At 38.0% G+C, this 12,691-nt stretch overlaps 1 long non-coding RNA gene across 1 annotated transcript; it reads right to left on the bottom strand.

The window, feature by feature from the left end:
• Positions 1-865: 865 nt before the first annotated feature.
• Positions 866-12,691, bottom strand: LOC127472237 (uncharacterized). Its single transcript, XR_007904930.1, has 3 exons — positions 12,605-12,691; positions 3,007-3,085; positions 866-944 (listed from the first exon to the last, which is right to left on the bottom strand). It is a non-coding gene; the product is annotated as an uncharacterized LOC127472237 (long non-coding RNA).

Here is a 12,691-nt window from a genome sequence, read left to right as displayed (position 1 = left end):
TGCCAAGCCAGAAACATGATAATTTCAGTAAAATATTAAATTAGGGTTAAAAATGGAGATTGCACAAACCACGTATACACAAGCATGAAAACCAAGTTTCTCATTCATAGGAAGCACCTGTGGACAAAGTGAGAAAAGTCTTCGATGAGAGAGATCACTGAGAGAGATCACTGATTCTATAAGGATTATTTTTAAAGTAATCATCTTTGATATTTAGAAAAATAATAAAAAAGAAAACCTGTATAAGTTTTCTATCCTACCTGTTCATGCGACTCTTTAAAGCATAAAAATATTTAACAGGCACTTGGATTTTTGTAAATTTTACCTGGGACACAGGTATATATTTTAATTTCTTGGACTGTTTCCCTCTTTGCAAACCAGAAATTCAGTCTAGGTAGTTGCCATTAGTTAGATAATTAGGGAGTAACTCGAAGTTATCTCACACACAATGCAGCAGAATGTGAATATCAGTACATGTATTATTTGTCAATAATTTATAGTAAGTATACATGTATTTAGGAAAAGTTATTGCTATTTCCTACAGCAACTCACATCCTCATGAAACCTCTGAATAAATGGACCCTTGATTTAATTTCTCCCTCCGTGCAGCTGATGCTGCAGAGGTCTAGCTCTCACCTGGGCATGTTTCGGTCTGACACAGGGCTGCATGAAGAAGGAGAAGTGCAGATTCTTTAAAATTAATGAAAAAACATGTCTCTGTTTTGCGAGTTGCTCTTCTATACCTTTTTCTTCCCCAGAAGATTAATACTTAGATGTACTTTTTATTTGAAAGCCATGCCACAGAGATTTTTGAAGAGGTGGCTGTAGTGGATTAGACTTCATACTTGACAGGGAGCTCTTCTTGCAGTTGACTTTTAGAAAATCTTCCTCTACTTAAAGTGCCTCCCTTTTGTTCTTGTAGTCTTCTATCAGGTTTCAAGAGGCTACATAACAAAGGAGAGGTTATGTAATAATGAACTACTTCAACTAAAATGTATTTCATATTCATTCTTCAGTACTATATTTCCCTTTCATAGTCATGTTTCATAGTCACCATAAATAAATTCAGGGTTAGATTGTACCTCTCAAGGTGACTTGTTCAGGATAAAGGCAGTTGTTATTGTGTTTCAGCTCTTTGTAATGCATGTACAAGGCAAGGAGGGTTGGATCAAAAGAAAAATATTTCAGTTTTGTGCTTTTTTTCTCATAGCAGAAAGTCAGATGAACAGAGAACTATTGAACTTGAACTTTCTCAAAGAAAACTTGCTGATCAATTGAGAAATAGCTTTTACTAAAACCAGTTTGTTTAAATTCCATTTGGTTAAGATCTTTTTGTTTGCTTTAGGTTTTGTCCTAACACATTTCATCCTAGTGAATTTTTCCATAGATTAGTTGAAAAAAATTTTTCCTTAGTGTCTGGCTTTTCCAGATCTTTTCCAATTTTTTACAGTTTCAAGCTTTTTCAAAATTGATTTGTTTAAATTCCATTTGTTTAAGAGTTGGGGGTTTGTTTGTTTGTTTGTTTAAGGTTTTGGGAGTTGTTTTTTATTTGATTTTGATTTTGGTTGCTTTCCTGTTATGTTTTGTTCTGGTGAATTCCTTCTTAGCTTAGAGAAATGAATTTTTCCTTAGCTTCAATACATAACAACATATTTCTTTCTATAAAGTGTGAGAGCTAACAAGCATTTCTGAGTCTCCTATCTCTCCTCAAACCTGAGGAGATTAGATTCAATGTACCTCTTATTTCTGAGGCACAGAATTCTGAGGAAGAAACATTTTTGTTTACAGAAACTTCTGCATGCACTGGAGAGAAGTCAATAACAGGCAAACCTCAACTACATAATACCCTTTGCAGACAGTTTGAAGGTATGAAGGCGTAAGCATTTATAATATATGTAAAGCCATAATCCTTTCCTTAGCTTTTCTGAATCATCTGAGAAATTCTCCCTGGTTCCCTTAGGCTGGCTTAGCCATTGGCTCAGGAAGGGGATAAATTAGGGGCTTTTGGAGCTGCAGGTGGGTGCAAGCAGCACAGCAAGCCCCCTGCTCCTGCAGGGCAGCAAGGGCGGGCAGGGGACCACCACTGTTCCTGTGGTACCTGAGCATCCAGGGTGTTTGCCATATCTTCTTTTTCCTTCGCAAACTCTCTTAAGACTGCACAGGACAGGATACAGGTCTGTGTGTCCCATCCTTTTGCTCGAGTAAGATGAAATAGCAGCAACAAAAGTTATTCCAAAAGACCATGGGGGAGAATTACAGGGAGTTATCTGGAGACAGTGGGATAACTTACCAAGACATAAAAGGTAACGTGTAGTTAAATCAAATAGAGAATCCATATAATTAGATTCTTTTTTTATGCAGAAACCAAAACTTGCCCAGAAAGGGCCTAGAGATGATTCAAACCCTTATTAATTCCCAGCAAATCCCATGTTAGTATTCTATAGTAAAAATGATCAAGTAAATTTGTAGTGTCAGTAAGATAGTCAGGTGCCTTCGAAGTGCCTTTCAGAATAAAATTCCCTCTACATGTCTCAGATATAAGCAATCACTTTTTCTAGTGTATTTTGGCATGTAGTTTGCTGTATTTTTCAATTTAGAAGCAACTGCGATTGTTTAAGTATTGGAATAATGTGGGAGACAACTAGAAATTTTAACAGGTGTTAAATAGCCCTAAAGGAGCTTCCTGGCTCAATAAATTCACAATATTTTGATAAAGGATATTCAAGTAAAGTTTATTTAAGATATGTTCTACCCCTTCCAACTTGCATGGTGTCTCAAATTATTACTGAAATGTTGAGTGAGAGCATATTCTTGCATGTTGGACTGATCTTCAGCAGCTCTCTTAAAGCAGATTACATTGTAGCTCTTGAAAAAATACAGTTCAGACTTTTACAATTTCCTTTCCTTCAGCATTTCCCTTCCCCTTTCAGTTAGTCTCGATGGCATGAAAAATAAGTTTATTTTGCTTTTCCTTTAACTTGCCTCACAAGAATTCTTCTCACTTACTTTGCATGCACAAAGAACCCATCTCTTTTCTTCTTTTTGCCTGAGCAGGAAGAGTGAAACAGTCCCATCATTTCTTTCTCTAGAAATAATAACAAAGAAAGGTCAACTTCAAAGTCTCATTTCCTCAGGTATCACTTCTTAAGTTTGATTCTGAAGTTTATGAGGCTTTTGCTAACCCATGAGGCTCTTCTCTCCAACACTTTAAGCCTTCTAGGAGCCTGCCCACAGACAAAGCACTGCTGATTGCATTGCAGCCATGGAAGAGTAGTTATTGGGATATTGTGTCACAGAATATAATTCCTCAGGTTTCCTACAGATTTTTATTACTAGTAAGTTTACCTACACCACTTTCTTGGATTATAATTGTGTTTTCATCGGCATGAGCATTTTATGTTTAATAGCAAAAGAACATTTATAACTCATTATCTGTAAACAGTTAATAGTTTTGTTGAAATGTTAGAGCTGCTGCACAATATCCGGTCACCACAGCATATTACAGATGCTGTGTTTAAAGCTCAGCTGGTAATTTTGCAATGAATTTTAAGGGGGAATGATTTATTTTCCATTAGAAAGGCCTTCACACAGCAACAGGTACAGTTGGGAGATGACAAAGCATTAGCCAAGTTCAGCACTGTGTAGTGTAAATTATGAAGTAGCATAAGCAGACTTTTTTTATCCCAGACACTTCCATTTAACATACGAAGAAAGACTTGAGACATATATTAATACCCAGGTAGTGACTTGTGTTCTGCAAGAGCTGTCTTTTAAAAGACTTGTTTGTCTACCATAGTATCCAACAGGTCTTTTTAAACTGAGTTTTCACACTTAGATGTCATTGAAAAACTACTACTTTAATCTGCTGAATGCTGGATGGTCCCTAAGGGATTTAAGGACACCACTTAAAGTCAGCTTTTATAGCTCTTTTATGCTTTATGACTAAGACAGGTATTTTGAAGTGGAAAGAATGTCTACAAAGTAGATACAGGGAAAAAAGAATTAAAAATTATGTTTAGACAATTCAGAATAGGTAAAGGAACAAGCAAACACATTAATAATTTGCTATATTTAATGACAAGCTACCGTATTACTCCTTTAAAGGAAGATTTCCTGAAGATATTCTCCTTAAAGATTATTGATTTATGTTTGACTGTGGATTATTTAAAACTTTGGTGAAAAAATCAGACATATCAAGGAGGTAAAAAGACACCTGGAAAGGACTTTTGAGGGGTTTATGATTTAAGGGGCTGCAATATGTAAAGATACATTATAAAAAATGTGCTGTAGTACATAAATTGATTGTTGTTCTTTAGTAACCATGTCTTGGTCTGACTGGCCATGATTTTTATCCAGAATTCCAGCACCTCATTTCACGAGCACTTATCACTAATTTATAAACACTTGTTTTCCCCAAAATGCCTCTACTAGTGAAAAATTATAATTATACACAAATAAATATCAAAGATACAAAAAAATTTATTTGGTGTGATTTCCTCATGTTTCAGAAATGTTGTGATTTTAGACATAAGCCTTCTGAAGACAGGAGGAAGTTGGACTTTCTATGTAAAGGGAAGAGTTTGATCTCAGGTGTTTTACAGGAGCACAGGAAGAGGAACTGTGAGTGGACAAGACAAACACTGCAGCCAGGCTTGCATCAAGATGAGATTACCTGTTCATCTGCATTTGCAGCAAGTGGAACATTCAGGCATTTCAGAGATGAACAGGAGGTCAAATGGTGTCTGCATGAGTGAACTGAAGGTACGGGTAACCTCTTTCTGTATAACAAAGGGTTTCTTTCTCGTGTGATTTAGGAAGCACCACTCAGCGACTGCAGCTAGCTAATGCTGTGAAGGCTTGTGGACCTCCCTTGCTATGAAGGAGTGTGCTCTTAGCCCTGCTATCCCCTGTTTCCAGAGCATCAGGGGCTTGTGGGCAGCCATGGCAGTCTTTTCACCAAATTGCCACTATTCTCGTTTTGATTGCTGCAGCATCAAAGGTGATGAAACACACCTACTCACTAGGCCCTCATATATGCACAGCTTTTCATTAAAAGAAAAGCTATCCTGTTAATTTGTCTATCAATACATTAGTTGTATGTGTTAAGAGGCAAAAGAATAAACGATGCCTGATAACTTTAAAGAGCAGTACATCCAAATTACAATCAAGGGTAAGATGCCAAAGCAAATGCACTGTGCAGTGCATGTGGGCTAAAGAAACACACCTTATACAAACTCAGGATTTTATTGTTAGTCCAATTAAGGTGAAATTTAATCAAAGTTCTATTACTAATTTAGTTACAAGGATGCTAACTCATACAGTTGAAATGACCGAATCACAGCAATTTTTCATTTATAATACAGTTATTGAACACAGATTTCCTAGTATCTATCCCTGTTTCTTTTACACTCATCTTTATTATTCTGGGTCAGTAGATAAATAGTGTTACTGTTCCTTAAGCAGAATATAATAGGGGAGCAGAGTTGTACCATGGATCCAAGATCCCAGGTGCTTCACTGACAGGAAAATGGTGGTTACAGTAGGACTTCTTCCTTCTCATTTCTGGTTTCACTTGGTGTTATTTTTATGTGTTTACTAACAAAATTATTTACTCTTTCTTCAATGGTTTGCAAATTCCATATTAGCACTGGCTTTTAGTATATATAGTGTATTTTTCATGTGTTGGATACTTGACTTTTGCTGTCTTTGTCATTGCTGTATCCAGTACTACCCTGGTCTATGGCCTTAAGGCTTCTGATGCCATCCTGTTCTTGTCCATTCTTTCAAAGCCAATTCTGAATCATGTACTTGAATTTTTGGAGACCCCTGTTTTCCTTCAAATGCCTTGGAACTGTTCTTTCACAATAAAGTAATTAACATTAGTACAATCCAGTCAAGCATACAGTCCCATTCAAGGGTAATTCAAGGGTTCATGCCACAAAAAAAAGAATGCTCTACAAGAACGTCTATTTGAATACTGATATATTTTGGTAACAACTCGCTGTTAATACCTATTAGTTATGGCAGTATCACTGTTATTGAAAGTGGCTTACCAGAGAAGGAATTTTGGTCACTAGAAATGGAGTAGCTATTTTAAAAAGTTTATAGAATGTTTTTAACATGTCAGTATGAGTTAGTAGTTTTTAGAGCTAAGAGCAGATTTGAACAGTTGAACTCAAACCCTTAGTGCACTTTGCACATTGTCAAAAGCTGTGTAGGATTAACCGTGGAGTAATTCTGTTTGAGTGCATTGCATATGCAAAATTCATTGCTAGGTAGTTCTGGGATGCTATTCCTAACTCATTGATTTCAGCTTATTGCTATTATAAAAGTGATTGAATTCTGGTCATAAACTTAACAATTGTTTAAAATCCATTTATGTTTTTCAGAGGTATTTACACCACCTTAAGCAGGTTAGTAACACAGAATGAGGGCAATCCAATATGCCTATTATCAAGTCCTTTCCCATTCAAGATCAGATATTTTGACAATTACATATTTGAAAAATTATTTGGAGTTTCTTACTGAAAACTGTGGACTGATTCCATTAGAAGAAAGACTTTTAAAAATAAAACATGCCAGTTACAAGGAAAAATTCTGGGAAGGAGTAAAACTTGTTACAGAGAAGAGGGAGAACTGGGAAACAAACTTCTAACAGCTGTATTAGTGGAAGGTCTTCAGTATAGAAGAGCTTGAGCTGATTTTAGAAAAGAGTATTTGAATAAATGTGGTAAGGAGTTGAAAAAGATTTATTGAAAGATTTAAAGGCATTAAAAGGCACTAAGACTTATAGTATTTGATGGAAAAGTAGTGTCGGAAAATGTGGTACACTCCCTGGTACTTTGAGAAATCTGATCAAAAACATCAACCCTTCTTTAGACTTTCAGGCACCAACCATCAGTTCTTAGTCAAGAAACCAAATACTCAGTGAGCTACTTAAATGTAAAATTCTGATTTAGGACCACATTGCAAATGGATCATTAAACCAATCTACCTCATCTCCTACCTCCTGTAGTTCTTTTGTTGAACAAGTGCTAAGTGCTCTTTGCTTTCAACTTGTCTATTTGACAAACACAACTATGGTAAATCCAAAGCAACTGCACTTGATCTCTGCTTTGCTTGGAATTTTTCACAGTTTTTTCAGACTTGGTGAAGACATCATGTACTTGAAAGCTTGTATGCTTTCTCCAGCTATTTCACATGCTCTAATACACTATCCCAAATTTTTTTTCTCTCAGAAAAGACAAAAATTGACAGAACAGATGTGTTTCTGCTATCCTGGGTGGTAAAGCTATATGGGGATAAGGATGGAGAATCTACATGCAATGTAAGATTCCAGGCTTCCATGAAATTTAAAATAAGACTAGAAGCTATTGGAAAGTCACAATTCTTTAGAGGGATGAGGGCTATAAATTCCTCTGTAGCCAAGGATAAAGGACTAAAACTGGAAACAGCAGAAGGAGACATAACTACTCTACTTAGCTTGTGCACACCTATCTCTGCTGTAGAGAGGCTGTGATCTACTGTCTATCTACAGATACTTGTTTCTGATAAGAAAGAGGAAAGATATCTTGCTATGGGTGAAGAAGCACCCAGCCCAGTGAAAACAAAGAACTAAACAGGCACTTTATGGTGAGGACAGAAAGCCTTCTGACCCAACTTGGAAACGACTTCGTCACATAGACCTAAGATGTCACAGAAAAGGTTTAATATTTTGGTTTAGTTTGTCTATCTGATATGGTGAAAAACATTCAGAGGTTAACACACTCTCTGTTACTATGGTTGTACTTGTAGCTATTAAGGTGATTTTTTGAGTTGCTTCCAGAGAAGAGGAAAAGTAGTCACAGGCATGCATGTGATGAAAGTGGGAAAAGCCTACTCACCTTCAGAAGTGATAGGTACAGTTAATTGGGCATATTGATCTATGACTAGAAGCTTAGGAACAGGAGAACACATCTGATCAACATGCAGCTGAAGTGCGTCTGCACCAATGAACACAATATGGGTAACAAACAGGAGGAGCTGGAAGCCACTGGCAGCAGGAAATATAGGAGGTAGTTGCCATGCTGGAAACATGGTGGAGTGCTGCAATGCATGGCAACATCCTCTTCAGAAGGGACAGGAAAGGAAGGCGAGGCAGTGGGGTACCCTATATGTTAGGGAATGTCTTAGTTGTCTAGGGCAGAATTATGGTGATGACAGACTTGAGTGTTTATGGGAAAGACTCAGGAGACAGCCAACAAGGCAGGTGTCCTGGTGGGAGTCCATTATAAACCACCCAGGTAGGATGAAGAGGCAGGTGAAGTATTCTATGAGCTGCTGGCTGATGTTTCATGGTGGCTAGCCTGTGTTCTTGTGGGAGACTTCGACTTGCTGGATGTCTTCTGGAAACTCAACATAGAGGAGAGGAGGCAGCCTAGGAGGTTCCTGGAGTGTGTGGAAGATAACTTCCTGACACAGCTAGTAAACAAGCTTACCAGGGGAGGTACCCTGCTAGACCTGCTGTTTACAGAGAAGGGCTGGTGGGAGATGTGGTGGTCGGAGGCTGTCTTGGGCAGAATGACCAAAAAATGATAGACTTCTCAATTCTTGGTGAAGTAAGGGAGCAGGTCAACAAAACCTCTGCCTTGGACTTCCAGAGGGCAGTCACTGGCCTGTTGAGGACACTGATTCAGAGAGTCCCTTTGGAAACAGTCCTTAACAACAAACGGGTCCAGGAAGGCTTAACATACTTTCAGAAGGAAATCTTAAAGGCACAGGAGAAGGCCATTCCCATGTGACAAAAGACAAGCTGCTGGGGAATAAAACTGGCCTGGCTGAACAGAGAGCTTTCACTTGAATTCAGGAAAAAAGAAATAGAGTTTATGACCTTCAGAAGAGGGGGCAAGTAACTCAGGAAGAGTACAAGGATGTTGTTAGGTCATGTAGAGAGAAAATTAGAATGGCAAAAGCTCAGCTAGAACTCAATCTGGCTACTGCTGTGAAAGATAATAAAAAGTGTTTTTATAAATACATTAACAACAAAAGGAGGGCCAAGGAAAATCTCCATCCTCTATTGGATGTAGGGTGGAACATTTTCACCAAGGATGAGGACAGACTGCGTTACTTAATGCCTTCCCCCTCAGGGAAAAAGAGAAGAATAGACCCCGTGCAATCCAGGAGGAAGTAGTTAGTGACCTGGTGTGCCACCCAGACACCCACAAGTCTATGGGGCTGGATGGGATTCACCTGAGGGTACCGAGGGCACTGGTGGAAAAGCTTGCCAGGCCACTCTCCAACATTTTTTGTCAGTCCTGGCTAACCAGAGAGGTCCCACATAACTAGAGGTTAGCCAGGGTGACGCCAATCTACAAGGGTCAAAGGAAGGATATAGGGAACTACAGGTCTGTCAGTCTGATCATGGTGCCAGGGAAGGTTATGGAACAGATCATCTTGAGTGCGATCACATGGTATGTACGTGACAGCCAGGGTATCAGGCTCAGCCAGCATGAGTTTAGAAAAGGCAGGTCCTGCTTGACCAACCTTATCTCTTTTTATGACCAGGTGATCCACCCAGTGGATGAGGAAAAGGCTGTGGGTGTTGTCGACCTATACTTCAACAAAGCCTTTGATACTGTCTCCCACAGCATTTGCCAGGAAAAGCTGGCAGCCAGTCCCTCCACCATCCTCGTTGCCCTCTGGATGCTCTCTAATAGCTTGTCTCTTTTATACCATGGGGCCCAAAACTACACGCTATGATAAAGAGCTGTGGAACATAGATGGTGGAAATTCCTCAGCTACGGGACACTGAAAAATTCTGCATGAATGGCAACTTCTACTCAACACCTGCCATAAGCCTGCGGCACACTGAGACTGGCAGCTATTAACATGTAGTAACCTTTGAGACACTTCCTAAAAATGAAAGGTGAGCCTCTGGGTGGACAGTGTTTTGCTAGGAGCTAATGAGTATTAAATGGCATACAAGGATTAGTAGTTTAGTAGAAATATTTTCAAGTAAATGAGATATGAAACAAAATAGATTAGAAAATTAAATTACATTTTATTTTATTAAATCAGATTAAATTATAATGATTTTTTTCAAGACTAAATAAAGAATCTGTTTTTCATGGTTAATACAGTGTGGAAACTGAGGTGAAGCTTCACAAAAACATGCAATGCTTTTAACAGCTATTAGGGAAATCAAAGACTGACATACAGAGTATCGTTTGCAACACAGTTGAAGCAGAAGATAACATGAGTATCACCAGTCTTGTCAGTGGTATTATTTTAGGAGATACTTTCAAAAGAATGGTTGAATTACTACATAGAAGGATCATTCTTAAGAATAATAATTAACAATGATACAAACCAAAGCAGCTGTTTCATCAGTCTCCAATCAAAAGGGTGAATTGATATTGATAATCATAACTGGTAATGGCCTTCCTGAGAGCACATGATAAACCATAATTCTTCCACTTTCAAAAATAGTTGATTTCTATGTTATTCACCAGAATTATCTCCACACAGCAACATTTTTTTTTCATGCTAGAATGATGAATTTTCATCATATGCAAATGTTAGAATATCCAAGTTGGTGATTAAAGACAACTACAGAAAAAATAGTTTGTCTAGGAGCAACAGATCTAAGACTAAGGGTCCTCTAGTCCTACTTTCTGGTATTGTTTGAGAGAGAAAAATATTCTTTTTTATTTCTCTTCTATGTTTAAAAAAAAGAAATCAAAGCCCTTTCATATTGATGATGCAATGAAATAGTTTTGAAAACATACCACAAAGTACATCTTTAAAATGTTGGCAGACCTCTGCATTATGGCACAGTGGAATATGCCTGTATTCTTTAACCTCCATGCTATCTCAGTGTTGGTAAATGTTGAAAAGTTTGATGTCATCAACAAATGATTTTTGGCAATTAACAGCATATTCTTTGCACAATCTAGTGAGGACCTGTCATAGCAGACTACTTAGGAAGATAGGTTTTTTTTCCTTTTTCTCTCAATAATTAAACCTGGAAGCAACGCTGGTTTTACATGAAGTATTTTGACGTATTCCTACCATTCCAAATAAATCTATCGACCTGACTGCTGGGTTTACACCAAGCTATATTGCAGGACAGTTCTATTTGATTATGTAGTGAATATACAATAACAATTAACCTAATTTGAAGCTCAGCCAGATCTCTGCTTATTTCTCTAGAAAGCACAGGAGATACTGATGATGGTAATGTATTCAATATGGGAATTAAACATTTGTTTCTTAAAGTACTGTATAGTAACCAATAATTGGAAGATGGAAAAGGAACCTTAAGAAGAAAGATGGAGATGCAAAAGTAAGGGACAAATTTAGTGCAACTTCAGAGAATATATGCCCTCTATAAAAGGCAGCAAAATACAATCTAATATACCAAAAAGCAATCTCTAAATATCTGAAGCTTTTGTTACAATTGAGAGGTCTAGAGGTCAAGTAATAACAATTATGGAAGTTCAGCAAGTAACATAATATATTGGAGAGAGAGTGTTAATATTCTGGACAGCATTATATCACCTTTCCTTTAGATTTGCTATGGGATTCTGCTACCAGTAGTTTAAATTGGCGTTCTGGAGAAAACATTTTTCAATTTTCAGACAAACCAGTCTTATGATGAGACCTTTTTATCTCTTGTGCTTTGCAGATTAAAAAACTTTTTATATTCTAAGGAGGACTGGTTAGGACACGGTGTACTGAAAGGCCACTTTCAACTTTCAGCAAAGGCTGAGCCAAGTATCAACTGAATCTTTCTGAAACTGGAAAAAGTATAGACCACATTTGCCTGCCCCATTATTTTTCTTTTTCACATGTCTTTGTCCTCCTGATCTGACTGGAACTGTAAGTGCTCACAATAGTCAAGTAGAACGGCTGCCCTGGTAGCCTCTAACAAGATAAGACCAGACACATAATCAAATAGTATTCTCCTGAGAGTATCCTATAACCTGTGAAGTGATTCTTACTCTTGCCATTTGAAGGGAATTTTCATCCTACCTGAAGACAAAAGGAATCAGCAAAAGGAAAAGATTTCTTTGCTATATGATTTCAAAGTATGGGAACACATACATTGGCAGGCCATTTTGCCATAATTCATGTCAAGGTCCTAGTTCTCTAAATAATCACTGTGGCTTTGGCTACATTGACAAATACTGCGGTGAAATGGAAGCAGGTCTTCAGAGACAATCGGTTGGTACTGAGAACCCAGCACCCACAGTAAGTGTGGTTTGGAGGGAATTTACTTTAGACTAGTACTGATCTAGTTCCATAGACTGAAGACCATTAGTGCTGGAGCACAATATGTTCCAACTGTCCTGGAAAGCACATCCAGAAAGATGCTGCAATCATCTTCATGTACTCCAAGGCTCACTTTTGAGTTGAAGTTCCTCATTTGAACTGAAGTGCCAATGTATACCATGTACTCTTTGTACATTTGTGCCACTGAGGTACACTGGGTTGAACTGTGTCACTTCCTTGACAGGGGAAATAGAGCACAGACTGGAAAAGAGTTTGAATGGTGTTCACCTCCTTCCCATGGCATTGGGGTAATCCAAGCTAGACTTAACTTCCTAAATGAACTAGAGTGCACCTTGGTGCCCCAGTCCCTTGTAAGACTCTTTGCCTTGTCTGCAGCACACTCATGCCTCACACCGGGAAGTACTCCTTGCTGGTCACC

The sequence above is a fragment of the Manacus candei genome, unplaced genomic scaffold, assembly GCF_025592945.1.
Source record: "Manacus candei isolate 608988 ecotype Guabito, Panama unplaced genomic scaffold, ASM2559294v1 h1tg000028l, whole genome shotgun sequence".
Taxonomy (NCBI): Eukaryota; Metazoa; Chordata; class Aves; order Passeriformes; family Pipridae; genus Manacus; species Manacus candei.
Note: the sequence above shows the minus strand (reverse complement) of the source record. Positions and strands in the feature narration are given on the sequence as shown.